Source organism: Parasteatoda tepidariorum, chromosome X1 (genome assembly GCF_043381705.1).
Source record: "Parasteatoda tepidariorum isolate YZ-2023 chromosome X1, CAS_Ptep_4.0, whole genome shotgun sequence".
NCBI lineage: Eukaryota > Metazoa > Arthropoda > Arachnida > Araneae > Theridiidae > Parasteatoda > Parasteatoda tepidariorum.
The window spans coordinates 72007706-72028420 of NC_092214.1; the positions used below are offsets into that span (position 1 = coordinate 72007706).

A 20715-nucleotide genomic window follows, 5' to 3' on the forward strand; every position below is an offset into this window, starting at 1 on the left:
TATATATATATATATATATATGTAATATATATCAGTGGTCGGAAAAACTATATTATTTTTGTAGTTTACTATAACTAAAACTACTTTGTTACAAATGCAGTTAATTACAACTACTTTTTTTGAATGCAGTGACTACAAACTATTTTGGAATTCAGTAACTGCTTAGTATGAAATTATTAAATGCTTGCAAAATTACGAATTTACTAACTATTAAATTACTTTAAGGCTTTATATTTGAGTTGATTCCTCTTCTTCATGAGCCGTTTGCCTGAATTCCACCACATCATTAGTGCCCTCCTTTCAAAAATTTTCAATTGCTTTAATTACCAACTTTAACTTTTTAATTACCAACAGCTAAAAACCATACTTTCAGCTATAACTTTAAAACTAATTATTATTTTTTTTAAACTTTTTTTTGTACGCAGATTTTTACAATTGCTACCAATATTCTATTAAAATTTGAAAATGATCGAATAAAAATTTTACTTTTTCCTGCAATATAAATCCTAAAAATATTCATTGTAATTCTTTTAAACACATGTAAGTTTCTGAGAGTAGAAAGGTCATAAGAAGAAATATATATTTCAGTAGGAAAAATACTTTCTTTTTCATTATCTCTCTATATACCCGGTTTTATTCAATTAAGTTAAGTGAAACTCGATATTAGCATACTTTCAAATATAATTTATTTTCCACAAAAAATATTCATCTTTTACACTAAAAAAGTTTTATTTTTAAAGCTAATGGTCTGACTCATCATACAAATAAAAATTTTAGTAATTTTATTCTGCTTGCGAAAAATAAAAACCTCAAGGAACTGATTTTGTTCCGTTTTCCTTTATATAGCGAAAAATAAATATCCCAATATGTACATGTAATTAAACTAGACAGATATCGACATGGGAGCTGGTTTATTTGTTTTTACTGTTAGATTATTCCAAGTGAAATCGACCAATGACAGTTGCATTCATGTTACAGATTTTCATGAATATTTTTTGTATAAAAGAGGTTGCTAAAAAAAGACTAAAATAATTCTTTGAAAATGCTTGGACCCAAACTACGAAAACTAGAAAATTGGTTCATATATATATATATATATATATATATATATGTGTGTGTGGGGGGGGGCGGGGTGATTCTCACGAAATAGGAGAGTTCACTGTCCCTTGCTCCAAGATCTAATACTATAATACTAAAAGAACTTTTTCTTAAAAAAATTAATAAATTGCAGTGCTGTTAGCATTTTAAAATGACTTTGCACTAGCATTGACTCTTTTGTATACTTAAAAATTTTTATTGAACTTCAAAATGTCATTTTCCTCCCATGTCCCAAACAATGTTTCCTAGCTTCAATACTAGCTTCAAAACTTCCCATAAATTTTTCAATATCTAATTTTTTTTATCTCAACCAGTGTAAGCATTTCTAGAATGTACACGGAGGGTATTATTTACAAAAACTTCGTTTAAAATATTTTTTCTGTCAATAATTTGTTTGTTCCAAGAAAATCAGTCATTTTCCTGGCTACTTTTATTTAGTGGTTTATAACCAAAATAGATAGAGCCAGCAATCAATATCTTATGCTAATAGATTGATTAGATACACTCCTAGATGAACATGTCTTGTTGCATGAATAAAGGACTAATTTTCTGGTTCAAAATCTATTTCAAAAATTTTTTCAATATGAGTAGGTTTTTGTGTTGTCATTTTCCTGTCTTCTTGAAATCATTAATAACATAAACTGCACAGATTTATCTGAGTTATTTTAGGAAATCCTGTTGTTTTCTGCAGAATGTGAACGTCTTAGGCCGAAATATTAAATTAAAGTAAGGTTATATGCTATAAAATGGCGAATTTGTCACTATCCTGGCTGTCATTTTCCTGGGTTATGAATTCCAGGACATTGAAGTGTTGCAAAAATATTTTTTTAACTGCTAATACTCTAAGGAGGAAAGGCAAATATTAACCTAATACCAAGTTTATGTATGATTATAATATGGTTGGAAGTAATCAAAGTTATTTATTTATTTAATGATTGATTATTATGCACAATTTTATTCTGTACACATCAGCAACAAAAAAAATTAGATTCTTTCTATAGTGGATAAAAAGAATTACTTTAAGCAATTTATGGTTCATCTAACATAAAGGCTTAAGTTGAGTTACTTACCATTAACTTAAAATGACTGTTTTTAAAACTTCTAAGCTAATATGTCATTTTCCTGGCATTCAAGCTTTGGTGAATTTCTATTTTATTTTTTTTCTCGAGCAAATGNACATTTTATTAAAAAAAATGAAATGTTAATTAAAAAACCGGAAAAAAAACCGGAAAAAAAAGATATAATCTTTTCTTCAGCCCACACGATTATATCCGCAAAACAGAGTGCTTTCTGATATTGATATTTTCTTCTAGTAGAGGATAGTCTACTTTACACGTCTGTCAATAAATACTAATAATATATTGGACTTTTTGTTAGTTAAAAATTGTTGAATAAAAAATGTTACAATTGACCCCACTCTCCCCTACCATGGGTACAGGGATATGGAGAAAATTATATATATATATATATATATATATTTAAGAACTAATTTTCTTGATTTTGGTGTCATTAAAGCTTTTAAAATGCTGAAAATATTTATATAAGTTTTTAAAAAATTTATTAAATAATAATAATTTTATTGAATATTGACTATTGAATTTTAAGAAAAATTATTGAAATGTTTAAGTAAAAACTCTTATCGTCTCATTTTTTTTCTTCTCAAAATGTCAAATATCATACTTTTCATCACAAAAGAGAAACTTAAAAAGGGTATTTTTTGTCTTTAAAAAAAAGTGGGTTTTAGCCTCGATGATGCAAGATTTTTTTTTCTTAGTCGTAATAGTTTTGACTTAAAAATATCAGAATTTTAAAATTACATATGAAATTCATAAGTCAAAAAAAGTTGCTTTCGAAAACAATGTGAATTCATGACAAAATCATCGCAAACCGTACGGAAGCATCAAAAAGCTATTATTCGAATGCGGGATTCGAAATTCTCTTGTCGTGACAATATCCTATTAAAAATATCGGGATTTCAGAGAACCATGAAAATATCCGTAACATAATTGTTGAAAAACCACGCAAATTCATGATGAAATCAGAGCAGAATCGATCTCGTGAAAAGATGATCACTTAATGCCAGATGCACCATTTGAAATTCGTTCTTTAAAAAATTAAAAAATAAATAAAAAGTTTTCGATACAATTTTATTTTAGCATTACAAGTGTTTTTATTCCCTGCATTGCGTCATTTTTGTACGAGTTAGTGATTTTGGAATTTTCCATCGAAATTTTTCGGGGACTGGAAGTTTGGAAGTTTTGATGAAGTTGCTCCCCAATTTATAAGTTTGAGTAAAAAAAACCTGCTATTATGAGCCTTATTACTCGTAATCGGATATTTTTAGATGATGAACATATTTAGTTGCAAAAAAGTAATACTTTGATACTTCTCATAATTTTAAATATTTTGCAGTTTCTTTAATAAATTTTATAAGATTTTAATAAGTATTCTGCAATATTCTATAATAAGTATTTCATTTATTTGTAATAAGCATTCCAAATATAAGCAGTTTATTTATATTTTTACCATACATGGATATATTCACCAAAATTTTAAATTTGGAAGGAAAAAAAATTAGAAGACAAAAAAATACGAATAATTTTATTGGCTGCCTGAAATTTTTGCTGGCTTTCAAGATTTTTCTAATTTTGAATGTTTAATTGAATAAATAAAATGTTTTTATACGTTAATTAATAACCATATCAACTCAGCATGCTATTGAGAGGAATGGTTCTTTAAAAAATATTTCGAAAATAGTAAACAAAGAAAAATGCTTAAATTTGTTTAATCTCTCATGATTAAATTTCTTTTTACATTCTATTCCTTATTTTCTATTACTTAAAAAAAAGTGAAATATCAGTTGTTTCAGTAAATTTGTATGAATTTTTATTAAAAAATAACTCGTAATTTGTAATGGGGTTTTGCGTTTCCTTACCCTGAAATCTACATTTCACTTTTACTGCCCTGCAAAAATTTCAAATTTAATAATTGAAAATAAGTTGCTTCTTTCATTTTTTAACAGACTCTAACCTGAAAAAAGAAACGGTCTAATACTCCAGTAATTTTGTTTTCCTAAATTAGACAGCGGTAGTGACAAATGTTTAAAGGAAGGTTTAAAAAATGCCATGTTTTCTAAACGTTTCTCATCTATTATTTTTCTTCTAGGAATTAAAAAAAAATTTTTTTTTCAGTATAACCAATGGGAAAGTTTCCAGAAACTTTAACGTAAACCTAAACACTAAATTGAATGAATTAATATTAAGTTTTATGTCAGGAATTTTCTCCTAAGTTCAGAAAAAAAAAAGAGATTTCTATATCATATAAGTAGGTGATGGCGTTGAATAACTTTAATATGTCGCTCCTGATTAAATAATATTCAATTTGAAATTTCGATAAAATTCATTACTTTTACAACTATTTTTTTGACTAAAGTTTTAAGCCTTTTATATTTTCTCAACATTTCATTTATTTTTAAAAAAAAATAAATTTAAGAAAATAATAAATTTCTCATAACTTTCTGAAAAATCAGACACAATAATGAATTGTCGAATAACATATAAGTATTTTGATATAGAAAATATCTTGAATTTCTGAGTTCCATTCATTTATTTACTTTGAAATAATAAAATATCTCAAGCTTAGTCTTGAACTGTTTTTCTCAGACAGATTGTAATCTCTTAACTCTTGAAGGACACGTACACGTATGTGTGTATAAATGTTCGACAATATGTTCTCACATTTATCAAGATGCGTCTAGGAGAGTTGTTGCCATGGTTATAAAAGTAAGATATAAATCCTCTTTAGTCTTATCTTCTTTCTTTATTACATTAGCATTTGAGTGGGAGAGAAAGAACTTTAGAAAGACTTTACGAAATATTAGATTGTATAAATATTGGCAATTCTTTACCTTCCTTTAACAGACATTCAAAGAAATACTTTTATATAAGAAATTTAAGTTTGAAACAAAAAAAGTTTACGAAGGGTATCTCTAAGAGTTAATATTTCTTTCTATTGTATATGTTTTATAAAATAGACAAAACAATGCATTTTTTAAATAACTATTCACTAGTCAGTCGCATCTCTTTGAAATAAATTTTTATTGCATTTCTTTTGTGATGGGTTACCTATTATCTAAAAACTTTCTGTGATGATGCATAATTCAATTATATAACTTACTGAGGAAAGGTACATAGCAATAAATACAGGGTTTCTTGCAGTAACTACCCGTAATGTTTATTTTCACGAACCTTGTTAAAGATTAGGGAAACAAATATGCAAATTGGGAGTTGCAAAATTATATTTAAGAAATGAAGAAATAAAAACACTAATGGAATCTGAGAAACCCCTATTAAAGAAGGCGGTTGTAAAAACATCAAAACTTTTTTGATTGTTTGTTTTATTTCATATTTCGCTTTATAACGAGCATTGAACAGCTGACCCAATTTTCAGTTTACGACGATCAACATTCAACTACGTAGCCTTGTGTTTTTGAACCCAATCGAAGACAAGAGAGCTTCTTAACCGAGCATCGGGGCAAACTAGTCCACGTGAAGGACTTTCTTGATGGAACTAGCCAGCACTTCTGTTACATGAAAAAAATCCCCCATGAAAAAAATCATGAAAAAAATCCCCCATGATTAGTCCGACGGCATGGGGATTCTAGCTCATGGTCCATCTATCACTGAGGATATTTTGCGCTAGCTCTATGGTCGGTGCGAACTTTCAGCAGAATCCTTATCAAGCAGTCATCGCTAGGATTTCAACCTGAGTGACTTCATTTTGAAGAGAGAGCTCTGAATAAATAAAATTTCTATAGAAGTGTATTAAAAGCTTTTCGAAACCCCTTATAAAATAACCGCGAATTAAAAAAAAAATCTTTGTCAAGAAATTTTTTGTTACTGTGTTATGTATTAGTTCATTGAAAGTTAAAGGAAACCACTTTCTAAATTGACCATTTAAAGAAACTATGATAAACTTTTGTATGAAAGGAATGTGCAAATTCTTTTTCAGATATAACAGCTTCGAAATAATACTTAAAAAAATTTTTTTTTTTAAGAGTTGAAAGGATTATGTTAAACTTTCTAATCGCATAAGTTTTTTGTAGTGATATTTTAAAAAATATCTATTAACTGAAATATAACTAGTAAAAAGATTTTTAAATATCACTTTTATGTTGCAAATTGTATCTTATCCTGGTAGCTAACTTCGTTGCTTAAGATATTTAAAGTATTATCTAAAAAAATGTAGAAAAATTTTATCACTTCTATATTTTACTTTGTAATAAGTATATAAAAATAACATGATATAAGAAATAATAAAAAAGGGATTTATTGACTTCCTTAAATTTACCATCTAAGTTGACCATTTGAGTATTTCACCACAAGTGGTCATCTTACTCAAAATTCCTACATTTTCTTTCAAAATTGTACTCAAAACTGGTTCAAAAATTAAAATTGTCCTTTTTTAATTATATTACACATTAAAAAAAAGTTATGTGTAAGTTTTAAAGATGAGCTTAAATTTTATTTTCAAAGCCAGTGCTTATTAAAAAGTTATTTATTATGCATGAAAAAAAACATGCTTTTTTAAGCCATTGATTTGCATATCCTATGCTATTATTTCAAAATTGGTTGGCTTAATTCAAAATTTGAAAAATAGACAAAAACATGCCTGTCTTTTAATTTTAATTCTTTTTGATGATTTTAATTAAAAGAACATTATCTAATATTGAAATGAATAAAATTTTGAAGCTAATAGCGATCATTGTACACTAAGTTCCACCGATATCTATTGCCAACAAAACTTATTAATTGCGAAAAATTGAAAATTAACTCCAACATTTAACTTGAAATTTTTTTACCTCACCACTTTTACTTAAATTGCGAAAAATCCATGAAAAAATATTTCATAATAGAACTTTAATACTAAGCTTGCAGTTATTAATAACTCTTATTGATTGGGGTTAATATTGTAGTTATTTTACTTTTAAAAACAAATGAGTATTTTTTTAAAAAGTTAACGAGATAAATATATCATATTTGAGAGATAAAAGAGATAACCTTTGGCTTAAAACTCATTAATATAAAACCTCTAACTTAAGACACTGATAAAATAACATTTCTAATTTTCCAATGAGGAAGAGTTTATCTTACAAAATTTTATATACAAAATTTTTTTTAAAAAAAAGCTACTATTTTTAACCTATATATGATGCCTGCTACTAACGAAGACGATTCGGAGAGTCAAATATATCAATTGCTTTGAATTTCACGCAGTAATGTTGTTGTTGTTGTCTTATGCCACTTGTCAATTCTACTTTAAGTCTTCTGTCAATTCTACACTTGTCAATCAAGTCTACTTTAAAGCAGAGGGGTGCGCTTTTTGTTATCCAGTGGTGCCATTTCAAGTGGACAAATTTTAATTTTCAGTTAGTAGCCAATGGTCTATAGACTTTAATAACTTAGCAGCCACTTTTTCATTAAATCTAATGTGTCGAGCAGTGGTGGCTTTCGGGATAAGAGCGTTCGCCTCCCTATGAGGTGAACCGAGTTAGAATCCCAGCGATGATTAGTCGATACGAATTCCTCACCCGGTTCACACGCGACCGCAGTGCTACCGTAAAGTATCCTCAGTGGTAGATGGATCAGGGGTGCGATTTTCCCTAATGTCGACTCCCGGGCACCTCCACTCGCCGCGGTTTTATTTGACAACTGTTTCATCGCCTTATCTAGTAACCCTCACTGAGAGGCAACCCTAGGCTCGCCTCAATACCAACTCAATACAGCACTCGCAAAATTCGTAAACGAATCTTCGCTCTCATGGATATTTTTAAAAGTTGCTTGTTGAATTAAGTGAAGATTTTATTCTCGCTTAAGACTAGAAAAATTCAAACAACGAGAAAAAATACTTCGTCCTTCAATAAAGAAAGAGGAAGAAAAATTTACATACACACAATTATTTCAGTTAATTACATAAATATTTCGGTTAAAATAAATTTTCAAATAGACACTATTCCTGTAAATTACATAAAAATTTGGAGTAATAAAATATTTATATCTTCAGAATAATCAATTTCTTTTGAATATCTTAATTAATAAACAAAGTTTAAAAAAATAATCCCCTATATAAATCATCACATTATTAAGTGTTCATATTTTTTAAAAAAAAAGTATCACAAATTTTTTAGTTTGAGAAATAATTCTTTTCATTTCTCTCATTTTTACCAGGTTTTTTCAATTATTTCTATTTTAGAAAAAGTATGTATTCTTCAAAATGCTTACAATATCTTGAAAAAAAATTGCATATATTTTATACTGAACAACTTTTGATTGACAATATTTTCTTCATAAGAGAATCTTTAAAAAAATTTGAAAATATTTTCATTAAATTTGTTTAAATATTTTCTGTAAAATGCGTGCTATTATGAAAACAAGGGGAAAAAATATTTTTAGTAAAGCCATGACATAAAGAAACAAATCTATGACATATTCACAACTATTTTCGTACAGTTAATTTATTTTTCATAACATCAAATCATATTTATAGAAATTTAAAATTGTGGCTGCTTAACTTTTTTTAATGTTTCTTAAATTTGTCAGGGAAAATTCGGATATTTTCCATTATTCTTGCTTCTATCACTATTATTTGTGTATATCTGAAATTACTCACCTGCTTTTAATTGTTTCCTAATTAATTTATCATATATTTTGCTATATATATATTTATCCTTTCATTCTTTGCTTCATTAATTTCGTAACTTATCCATCTTGTAACTTTTTATTCATAATTTTATAACAACTTAAGCTTATTAGATTCTGTAACTCAATAATTGGTCTATATATTTTATAATTTTTTTATTTAATTTTTGGGCTTCTAAATAAGATATGGAAAAAATACTATGAAAATTATTACATTTATTGTCAATCTAAAATTAGGCCTTTTTTTCCTCCTAAGTGCGAAAACACATTTACTAACTTAATGTAACGTAATTTAACATGATTCATCTATTTTAATAAGAACGATTCAGAGAAAAGCAGGATCAGTAAAAGTGAAATGTGTATTTTAATTTATATTCTGCTTCAAAAATGAGACAAAAGAGACACAGAAAACTTTTCTGTTATTATTTAATAGTATTCATTAGTCTTTAAAATTCCAAAAGAATTTTTAAGTTGCTGGAATCATACAATAGTCTCATTTGTAACAACTTGTTTTTTAATTTTTTTTCACACAATAGCTTTTATTGTATGTAATTTGCTTTAAAAGTTCAAACATTTATTCTTAGATTGTCATGCAGTCTGTGTGTCTGAAAACTGTATGACCTATTTTATTTTATTTGTTCCTTGCAGAATGGTAATAATTGTTTCTTATTTGGTAATAAAAATCTTACTTTTGCTGAGATCGCAAGAGTTTTGTTTTATTATCATAACATCGATTAATTTTTTTGAGAAAAGTGTAAGTCCTCAGCCTTTCAACCATATTGCTTTAAAACTACTTTCTTTATTTAAAGTAAATTATTAAATTTAAAAATTGTTAAGATTCTCTTATTTGACTCAATATCTTGTCTTTAATGAATCAGAAATAAATAAACAGATTGTCCTTAAATTGTTATACAGTTATGATATGAGAATGTCAAAGTTGATGCTTACTGTTTACATTATATTTTTATTTTACAAATCATAAAAAGTTTTCTTTAATCAAAATTGTGTTCACCTCATAAATAAACTTTAACTGCTACAAATTTTTAAGTCTTGGCGACCAAAGCTGTGGAATTGGCTAATACATATAAAGGAATTTATCGTTTGGGACATAACATTTACAAAAAAGTGTCGAATCTAAGTATGATTGTTTGGACGCAAATATTATTGGCACAAATACTGCAAATGGGAATCATTACATCAAATTTAATTATAGATATCAGTGTCAGAAAAGTAAAGAAGAATAAATTCATATATAAAGCTGACAGCAACAATCTCCTCATCAGTACCCACATATAAAAAGGAAATGCTTAAAACTCATAAATTGTGTAGTTACTTGAGTTAAAGGTTTTAAGAACTAAGCAATAAGGTACAAAACCATGCATCATTAATGAATATTGCGTCCACATACTTGGTAAAGACACCATAAATTATTTGAAATAAATTTATAAAAATAATTAAAAAGCTATATTCTACTCATATATCCTACACCCACAACAAAGCTTTATCCTAAAAAGGATGCAAAAAACTAAGAAATAAATAGGTGCTTCAGGAAGTCCGAATAAAAAAAGACTGATAATACACAAAAACTTTTAAAGCAGCTAAATTTATTCACACCTCATGTTCACTCATACGTTTTTTAAATCGTATGTTGCAAGTAAAACATGCGCGAACTAGTATTCGAAGATTTTCGCGAGAAAATTTGAAACCCGACTTGGCGAATGGAATGTGAATGTGTAAAGTCGCATCAGGGGTTAGAGTTCCCTTGCAGTCCGTCTGACCATGGGAGGTTTTCGTGTCCAAGTAAAGCAAATATTGGTTAGTTTCATCAAAAAGTCCTCCATGAAGGCAAATTTCTCCCAAAACTTGATCCAGGAGTTCCCTTGCCTTCTGAATTGGATCCAAAATTACAAGGTGCCGAGTTGTACATTGGTAGTCGTAAACCCAAAATTGGTTCGACTGTCCTACGACGGTTACATAAACCCTAATGAACCGGTAACCGACATCGATAGTACCTTTTCATTTAATGGCATTATTCAAAAAACATTTCGAGAGGAAATAAATTTAGTATATACATTACTGCTTTGAAATATATCAGTTGTTAAAGAACTCTCTTGCCATTATATCACAAATTGATGGATTCTGAAGGATAAAAATTTTGAATGGAGACACTGGTCATTTACAAAAAATTTGTCTTCCGGAGCCTTTCTGCATTGATGTACTTTTTCATTAAACTATTTTCGAAAAAAAAGCAATAGGAAAAAGTGATAAGTTGTTTCTTTAATATAAGCCTCAACCTTTTTTTTTTCTTTTTTTTTGTTGACTCGTCACGTTCACCAGTCTTTATTTTCAGGTTTATTATGCTCAAACTAGCAGCAGATTTTATAACTAAACTATAAATACCATATTAGAAAATATTTCTGTTTCTACATTTTTGAAAATGATGGAATATCATATACCGATCTCTCAAGTATTGTAAATTTATTGTTTGCGTCAAAAAATATTTTGATATTTAGATAAAATTTTTTGAAATTAAATTAAGATTGAGAGATGAATTGATTTTGTTTAATCTATTTTATGTATAATATGAGTGAATTCAAAATAAGATTATTAAGAAATGTAAAAACTTATTATTATAAGCATATTTCATTTAAAAAACTGTGAAACATATCAGAGAGTTCAAAATAAATGTTGAAGCAAGAAAATATATCGCAAGAAGAAGAAAATATATGAAAAAATATACCTAATAACGTTAATAATTTTTAACTTTTGAAAACATTTTTTTTCATAAAGTTTGCTTCATTTTTTCCTCAAAAATAACAGGTGAATTAAATTATAGTTAAAATAAAACGCTGAAAAGCTCACAACATAAAATGCAATTAAAACTCTAACCATATTCGCTATCTTCTAACAAACCACATAAAAAATGCAATAAGCAATATGAATAAATAAATAAAAATATAATAGTAGGATCATAAGGGAGCGCGAACTATTATGGCCAGTTATTACACCAAACCTTATCAATATCAGAACATCTGTCGAAAACACTATGATTTATCTATTTCTTAAAAGTGATTTAGCCTCTGGAAATCAGAGATTCGTTGTTTTTCAATAAAAAACGAAATTAAAAGAACTAAAAAGATTCGAAAAGAAATGTGGCTTAAACGAAAAAGAGCCATCTAATTTTTCAGATTGCATTGATTTTTCGTTCGTTCTCGTAGTGAAGCAAGGTTCATTGACACACTCTTGTCGATAGAAGGTGGACTGAGATGGCAATCAATAGCGTAACGAAACCTGCCTCACTTTCTAGAGATTATCGTTATTTCATTGATAAATCATAAACTCTGTCAGAGGCGCATAATTTTTCTTCAAATGGGTCGTTTTCTTTCACGCTTTTCATTATTAGCTGTTAAACAAGGTCTCCCGAGACTCCATATAAAATTTAAGGATGGATTTTCTTTTAAGTGTAAAAAGTTTAATTATACCATTCTAAGTTAGTGTAACTTTAAGATTGCTCGGGATATTTCCGCACTTTTAAATGCATCTATAATTTTAAACAACAACAAAGTTAGCAGGCACAGTTGGTGTTTTTTGGATGATTATGCTTTTCTAAATCATAACATAATCATAAACTGATGAGATAGAGTGTAAAATCTGTGAGAGGAGCGTAATCGGCCATTTTCTTTCATGCTTTTCATTATTAGCTGTTAAACAAGCTGATCATAATCTTCCGAAACTCCAAATAAAATTTTAGGAGAGATTATCTTTAAGTGTAAAAAGTTTAATTATTATATATTTCTAAGTTAGAAGTAACTTTATGTTGCCAGGAAGATTTCGCACTTTAAAATGCATCTATAATTTAAAACAACAACAATGTTACTTACTATTGGTGTTTTTTGGATGATAATGCATTTCTAAATCATTACGTAAAATCTGTTCGAAGCGTATAATATCTTTACTATGTCATTCTTTGAAGTTACTACTTTAAGGCACCCGAGAAGATTGCTGCTCTTTAAAATGTATTTATAACATTATACATCAACGAAGCTAAGCAAAATTCGTATTTTAGGATAATTATATTTTTTTAAAGATATAACATAATCATAAACTCAGATTGTAAGTTTGATCAGAAGTGCATAATTTAAATTTTTTTTTCTAACAAATTTTAAACAATATAACCATAATATACTGTAACGTCGTGTAAATTTCAGGAGGTATTTTCTTTAAGTGCATAAAGTTTACTAACTCTCTCATTCTTTTAAGTAAAGGTAACCTTAAGGTACCCGATCAATTTACTGTACTTCAAGTGCCTTCATAATATAAAATAGGTCAAAGGTACTTTTTGGAATTTTCTTAAAAATGCTTGCATTGTTTCGAACTTTTATTTTGTTATATCATGCAAAAAATATATAGCAAACGCCTCTAAGTTTCTAAGTCATTTTTAAATAATTTTAAAATTTAAAAAATTTTAAAAATTGATTTTTGAACATTTTTGCTATTATTGTTCAAAAAAGTTACAAAAAAATCTAATAATAAAAAAAAAATGAGATGAAATTTGCTTTCAATATATTTCTAAAGACAATTGAAAAGAAGCGATATAAAATTTATTTATCTTTTTAAAAACAAAACATTCACTACAAATAAAAATACAATTACAGTAGTATACAATGAGAATTAAAAACGATTAGATCAGTTTTTTTTAATATTACATTATATTTGCGATATTGAATTCTGAAATCTAACTACGATTTTTTTTGAGCCCATAATTTGTGTTTTATATTTTATATAAAACACAAAACATATATTTATTATATATTTTTATATTTATCTAAAACATATATTCGAATATATAATAAAACATATATTCGAATATATAATAAAACATATATTCGAATCTAAATATATCTAAATAATCGAATATATCTAAAAGATATATTCGAATATATATTTTATATAAAAAAATTTTAATATTATTAGTTTCAAAATAATATCAATAAGAAATTTATTTTAATTTTTAGCGTTTTTGAATGGGATAGATTTATTTGGATATATTATTACTATAAAATCAATAAAAGTAACTAAGAAAAAAGTATTTAAAACAAGAGGTTTATTTCTACAGTTTATCAAAACACTACCAATACTAAGCTGACCAGAGTCTCGCCAAAACTAAAAAACTAGGAGAAAAATTTCTAATAGAACATTCGAAAAATCACCTCTTTACCCTTACAATTAAATTCCTTCAGTTTGAGAATCTGTGCAAATAATTTGTTTTCTCTGAATATTAAATTAAGAAAGGTAAAAGAATTAGTTCTTTAAATAACCGCATAGAAATTTTTTTACCAGTTTCGTAGTTTTGGGAGGACGCTGGTCAGCTTGATGATACTAATATTTCTTAAAATTAAATCTAAATAATTGCTGTTAAAATTTTTAAAAGATATATTCCTTTGGTTCAAATTGTACAGATTTATAAAATTTAAGACGTAAAATTAAAACCACCACATTTAAAAATATCAAGAACAGAAAAGAAAATGAGTTTTCTAAATAATAGAAAACATTTAAGTGTCAGTTCTTATATATGTATTGAGAACAGTCAGTTATATAAAATATATGACTCAGAAAAGTAATTATTTTTTAATTTTAAATTAGTAGAAATAAAAATATATTCCAAATCTAAATGAAGAAAAGAAAATCAATAAAGTTTATAACTTTAAGAGGTTCAAAGGACCGGTAATAAATTACGAACGAAAACTAGTATTTTTGAACACCTTCTGCCAGAAAGTATAGCAATATTGTAACTTGTATCGATTACTTTGGTTGATATTTGCAATAATTGCAGGAAATTTTGTGTGAAATATATTATTTTGCATGTAAAATATTTATGGAGATGAAGAAATTTTTATAAAAAAGTAGTCATTTTGTTTTATGCTTATATTATTTAAAAATATAATGTACTTCTATATTAATTTAAAAATATTCAATATAATCAACCAAAATCTTTGATGCAAATTTAAATTAATTACAAAATTATTATTTTAAAATTTAAAAGAAAATTTGTTGAAAATTCGTCAAGATATCAACATTTAAAGTAGGTCTTTCAAACTTTGCATGTGTGGATAAATATCAAAAACTTTTTCTTATACTTTTGTAGCGACTCGTGCTTCTTAACTAATGAAAAAAATCAGATTATAATATGTATATGAAAATTTAAAAAGTTTCTAACAATTTTCTACGTAGTTTTTGCTCTTTTTTTAAAAAAAAGTTCTGAATGATAAGGGCTTTTCTCAGAAATTTTATTTTGTATTTTTAAACAACAATTATTAATAATTGACATCGGCCTTGCTGGGGATCATCCCGCATTAAAGCAAGCTTTCCTTCTATATCATTTCATTTTGGTGTACGGATGATTATTTGAAGGTATTATTATTTGTCGTTTAATTTTTTCCTATAATACAAAATGAAATTTGTGGAAAACCCCTTATCAATGAGAGCTTTCTTTTAAAAAAGTACAAAAACTATTTAGAAAATTTCTGGAAATTTTTTTTTAAATTTTCAAAATATTCGAAACGGATTGTTTTCATTAATTACTAAATAAGATTCACTACAAAACTATGAAAATTTTTTTTAAATTTTTTCCACGCATGCGCAGTGTAAAAGAACTATTTTATAGGCACATATCTCACATAATTTGTTTTCAAATTTAAAAATTTCTTCTTCAAATTTCAAAATAATAACTTTGATATACATAACAAATTACTCCAAAAATATTGCTTATTTTTATTGGATAAAAAGTTATGACAAAGAAACGTAAGACAAAAATTTGTTTTTTTATAAAAATGTCCATATTCCTTAAATATTTAAACTAGATTTACGAAATTATACTCAATTATTGGAAATAATAATCCAAGTAATCGATACATGTCAAGTTTATTGTTTTATTTTGGGACATAGGATGCTTAAAAATACTTGTTTTTGATTGTAATTTATTGCCGGCCCTTTAAATCTCTGAAAGCTTAAAAATTTATTGATAAGTATGCATGTTCTTGCAATAAGTATTGAAAAGTATGCGTGGAACATGCAAATTTATTGAAAATTGCATGGTCTAAACACATCTAAAGATATAAAAATGTTAGTATTTTTTTTTGAGAAATTTAAAGGAATATCTCCTCCGTTATTGAAGGGAAGTGTTCATAACATGCTATGTGAATTAAGGAGTTTAACTTGAACAAAAAAAAAGTGTTGGAGAACTCGAGGAATACTATCTAACCTATTCTTTATGGGCTCTCTTAGTATTTTGTAACCTGTTTGATACCCAAAAGCTTCATTTCATCCAAACCTCACTGGGTTTTAAGTTAGATTGTTATTGGTTTCCTTCAATGGATATAACTTCAAAAAAAGTTAGGCTCTATTTATTTATTTTGAACCACGATTGTTCAAGGGATAGAGAGCTTGCCTCCCAATGAGATGACCAGAATTTGAATCCCAGTGCTCCCTGCTCGCACCGACCACAATGCTGAAATAAAAGTATCCTCAGTGGTAAAAGATCATGGTTTAGAATCCCTTTGCCATCACGCTAATTGAGAGAGCTTTTCATGGTTTTCCTCTCCAAGTGAAGCCCTTCACGAAGGCTAGTTTGTCACAATGCTTGATTCAAGAGTTCGCTTATCTTCTGGATTGGGTTCAAAATTACAAGGCAACGGAGTTGAATATTGATAATCGTAATCTCAAAACTGTGTCAGCTGTTCAACGCCAGTTATAAAATAAAATGGATAATTACAAGGGAGAGGGTCATGGGACTACTATGACCTTTACTTTTTCATTTGGGGAACCTATCTCTACGAGCGAAAGAAAAAAAATAGTCAAAGTCTCACAAATCACTCTTCAATCGCCTCTTCTTTGATTACTGAAGAAATTGAAAATGCTAATTAAAAATCCTTTCAAGTTTATATCTTCAATCGAACCTGTTTTGTTATTTATTACACATGCCATGGGGTCACGCCAGTATGGCAATAATTGTCTTGATAAAAATGTTTGACAAATGCCGCTAAAATCATTCGCGTAGGCGACAAAATTGTCGTCTTGAAATATGTTTCGAAGTTACAAAACTGTAACGAAAAATAGTTTGTTGCAGCGAATGCCATGAATTAAAAAAAAAAAAATGTTGTACTAATTTTATTGTTCTACTAGTAGGTTAAATTTCAGTTTTAAAATTTTTCCAATGGAATAACTGAGAGTGTCTGGTGCAAAAAATTTGAAATTTAAAAATTGATATTTCTAATCTACATGTTGTACTGTGCTTTGTATCCATGCACTGACAGTATAATTGCTCATCAATAAAAAAAAATGTTTTTGCTCTAATCGTTAATTATAATCTTTATTAATAATAAATATCTTAATCTTTAATCATAATCTTTACTAATCGCTTATTGTCTTTAATCATTATGGGGTGATGGACCTAATTAGTTTTAGAGTGAAGTCGATGGCAATTACTAATTTTTGATGTGTGCATTAACATTGATTATACAATTGTAAAATTCAATTTCTTTCCCTCAAGTTTGTCTACCTTATAAATTTTTTGGACAACTTAATTTGCATTACTGGTGTGAACCCTACATAACCCATTCTTTAATGCACTTTTTCAAATTTCAAGTCTAGTTTTGTTAATTCCTCAGTTAAATATTAATTTGTGAGCTCAATGTTTTTACTTTTCATTTTTGATAAGGAATTATATAAGAGCGATCTTTATAAAGCACCTTATTATATTCATTTTTTACATAGTTTCCTTTGTAGAAAATGAATATAAAATGTTCCGTTAAGACAGTAAGCAATTTCTCGCTATTAGATCAACTCCGAAAAAAAGTAACTAATAATTAGTAGAAATAGGTTTGTCTTTTGATTAGTTTAAGGAATCAACGAAGATAATTCAGATTTTCATCATAATCTGCATTTGAACTTAAAAAAATAATAATTGTAGAAAAAATTCTCAATAAGCTATCGCTCGGCAGGAATATGTACTTGTTAAAAGCTACTATTCTCTATCTTATTGATGCACGTAGGAAATCTGTAAATAGGTATTCACTGCAAGCATACTATGTGGTCAGAGAAACTAAAGTAACTGAAAACTAGGCGCATCTTTGGAATGTTTGAGTGCTTACTTACTTCACAGACTGAAAGTTTCTACATATTTTACACTTTAACTCTATTATTTAGCACTTTAAACACATTATTTTACCATATTAGTTTACCTTTAGCACTTTAATTAGGTTATTTTCCCAAATAGAAAAAACAATAATTTAATAGTCTGGTAATAGTTATGAAACAAAATAAAATTTTCTTTAGGTTCTTTCAAAAATGTCGAATGATTTAAAAAGTTCATTTGATGAAAAAAATGTAACTAACATTAAAAAAATTTTTTTTTTTTTTGCTTCAAGAAAATGAAATTCGAAACAGTGAAAAATTTGCATATCTTTATCAATTAACAGAAGTTAATTTCTTCAAAATTTTTCTTTTGAAAAAGAAAATAAAACCAGGAATCATTTAAGATATTTAAGAGTTTAACATTCCCTCAAGGAAAAAAAATTTTAATTCAGAATTCAAGTATTACTTTCTTCTCACAGTGATTTTCATTTTATTACTGAAAAATAATCTAATGTGAAAAATAATTGTGTGATTAGTTTAATGGCACAAGTGTAGGAAAGAGCTATATTGTAACAAACATAATTTTTTTACAAAAGACGCTATAAACTAAATCTGGCTCAAAATGTAAATAAGAAGAAGAAATATTATTAAAACACCACAAGTTCTTCGAACCCATATTTTCTTGGCAAGTGTAAATCCCATAAAAGGAGAAAACCTTGAAATGAGTATGGCTTATAATTAAAATACTTTAATTAACCAAACCATCCATTCAAACAATTAAGTTGGCAACTAAGCTCCTCCCATTTTTTTTTAATTTTAACATTCCGCATTTTCTTTAATGCATTTGACATAGTGTTTAAAATCAATAAAGCTATATCTGAAAGAACTGATATATTTACACATTTTTTCAAAATATATTATTATTACAATAAAAGCAGTATATTTTTTTGAACAAGAAAAACTTTGAAACAATTTATTACTAACAAATACTTGAAAAAATGTAAGCAAGTTAAATTATCAAAAATCATGATTTTGCTTCAAAACCAATTATAATGTTTATCACTTCTCAAATACCTGAGCTAAATATTTAGAATAATTTTCATCAAAGGAAAACATTTGAAATCACTATTTAGATATAGATTAATAAGGAACCAAGGAGTACATTTATTCATTAAAAAAAAACTCTAGACTTTTTTAAATTTAGATTAAATCTATTTTGATGAATAAGAGCTCTTGTAAAACATGATTAAGAGACAACAACTAATTAACTCTTGAAACTTAGAACAAAGTCTATCTTTTTGAAATGAGTAAAATTGCTAAAAAAATCATATATGACTTTTTAAACAGTTTAAACTAAAAGTGAATCGTTTCCTTTTTTTTCAAAGATGAAAGAAACGCCGTTTCAACAAAATATGTAATTAGAGTAGAAACTTTGAGGGAAAGAGAAATGAGATTTAAATTAGAATAGATATCAAATGTTTTTTAATTCAAAATAAAATCCATATATCTAGACTAAATTGACCAGAAAATATCCACCAATTATAGGGAATGATGGATAATTGCTCACATAAAACTGGAACAAGATAATACAATTAGTCAACTCTTGAAACTAAGAACGGTAATTACAAATATTTTCTTCTAAATGACTGAAAATATTATTAAAAGTTTAAATAATACTTTGCGAACGATTTAAATTAAAGCATTGATTCGTTTTCATAAAGATGAACAAAACACAATTTCAACAGAATTCGTTATTTAGAAGCAGAATAAAATTTTTGAAGGAAATGAAAAAACTAATTCAACTTAACGAAAGAAAAATATTATTTAAAATGAAAGCGATTTAAATGTACCAAGTTAATCAGACCCAAATATTATTTAAATAAAGTCCAATACTTACTAGTTCAAATAATTCAATCCTTCAACGCAACTCTAAAGAGACCTCTTTAATGATAGGCTAAAGGATAATCTAAGCATAGTCAGTCGCACAAACAATTAGAATCACAATCAAAAGAAAAACGCTGATAATCCGTATTTTTGAAAAGGCACTCGAATAAAGCGGGAGTATTCATTAGTAATGTGGAAGAAGATATTGTGTAGAGGAGATATATTTAGAGGGATGGAGGGCGCAGGCCTAGTGGGACCGGGTCGAGCCCATGCCCGTCGCGTTTGGATCGGCCGACTCCACTGAGAGGGGGTTGCCAATCTTATTCCCTCTCGCCAATTACTCCGCCAAAAAAGGAATTTGCTGGGAAAGCAGCGGGAAAAATCCGGGCACTTTGCTTTTCCCGTCAAACATCAAACAGAATAAAAAAAAAAAATCTTACTTAGGAGAGGGGTATTGGAAAACTCACTTCTTTTACTGAAATTCCTGGGGTGTATGTTCTTTTTTGCCCGCCCCTTGGCTTCCCTGGGCAAGTTTGATTTTCATCAATCCTGTTCAATTGATTTTATCTCTAGTGTAACAAATAATGATTCAAACGGTTCGGAAAAACGATTATTAAGCTCCATGTTGATTATTCGTATAAAGAATAGTATTTACTATCTGTAAGAAACTTTCTTTGTATATTATTTTTAATTAAATTATTTCTGAATTATCATCATATTATATTATTGAGAAAAGAAGTGGGATTCGAGAACCGCAAAATAATTGTGGGATATTAATAGATTTATCAGGTGCCCTGGAACATTTGAGGCTCTCCCGGATTTTCGTCTGGATTTCAATTTCGGCCCCCGGTCAAAGAAAATAATCGAAGTGAATTTCAAGAATGTAAAGAGGATGATAAAAATA

General features: G+C 27.5%; 1 protein-coding gene across 1 annotated transcript in view; it reads right to left on the minus strand.

Moving 5' to 3' along the window:
* The window catches only part of LOC107453838 (rho GTPase-activating protein 100F), a 97907-nt gene extending 77786 nt beyond the window's left edge, over window positions 1-20121 (minus strand). The window contains exon 1 of the mRNA XM_016070801.3: window positions 19825-20121. The gene's annotated coding sequence lies outside the window, so the exon portion shown is untranslated. The remainder of the gene's footprint in view (window positions 1-19824) is intronic.
* Window positions 20122-20715: the final 594 nt, after the last annotated feature.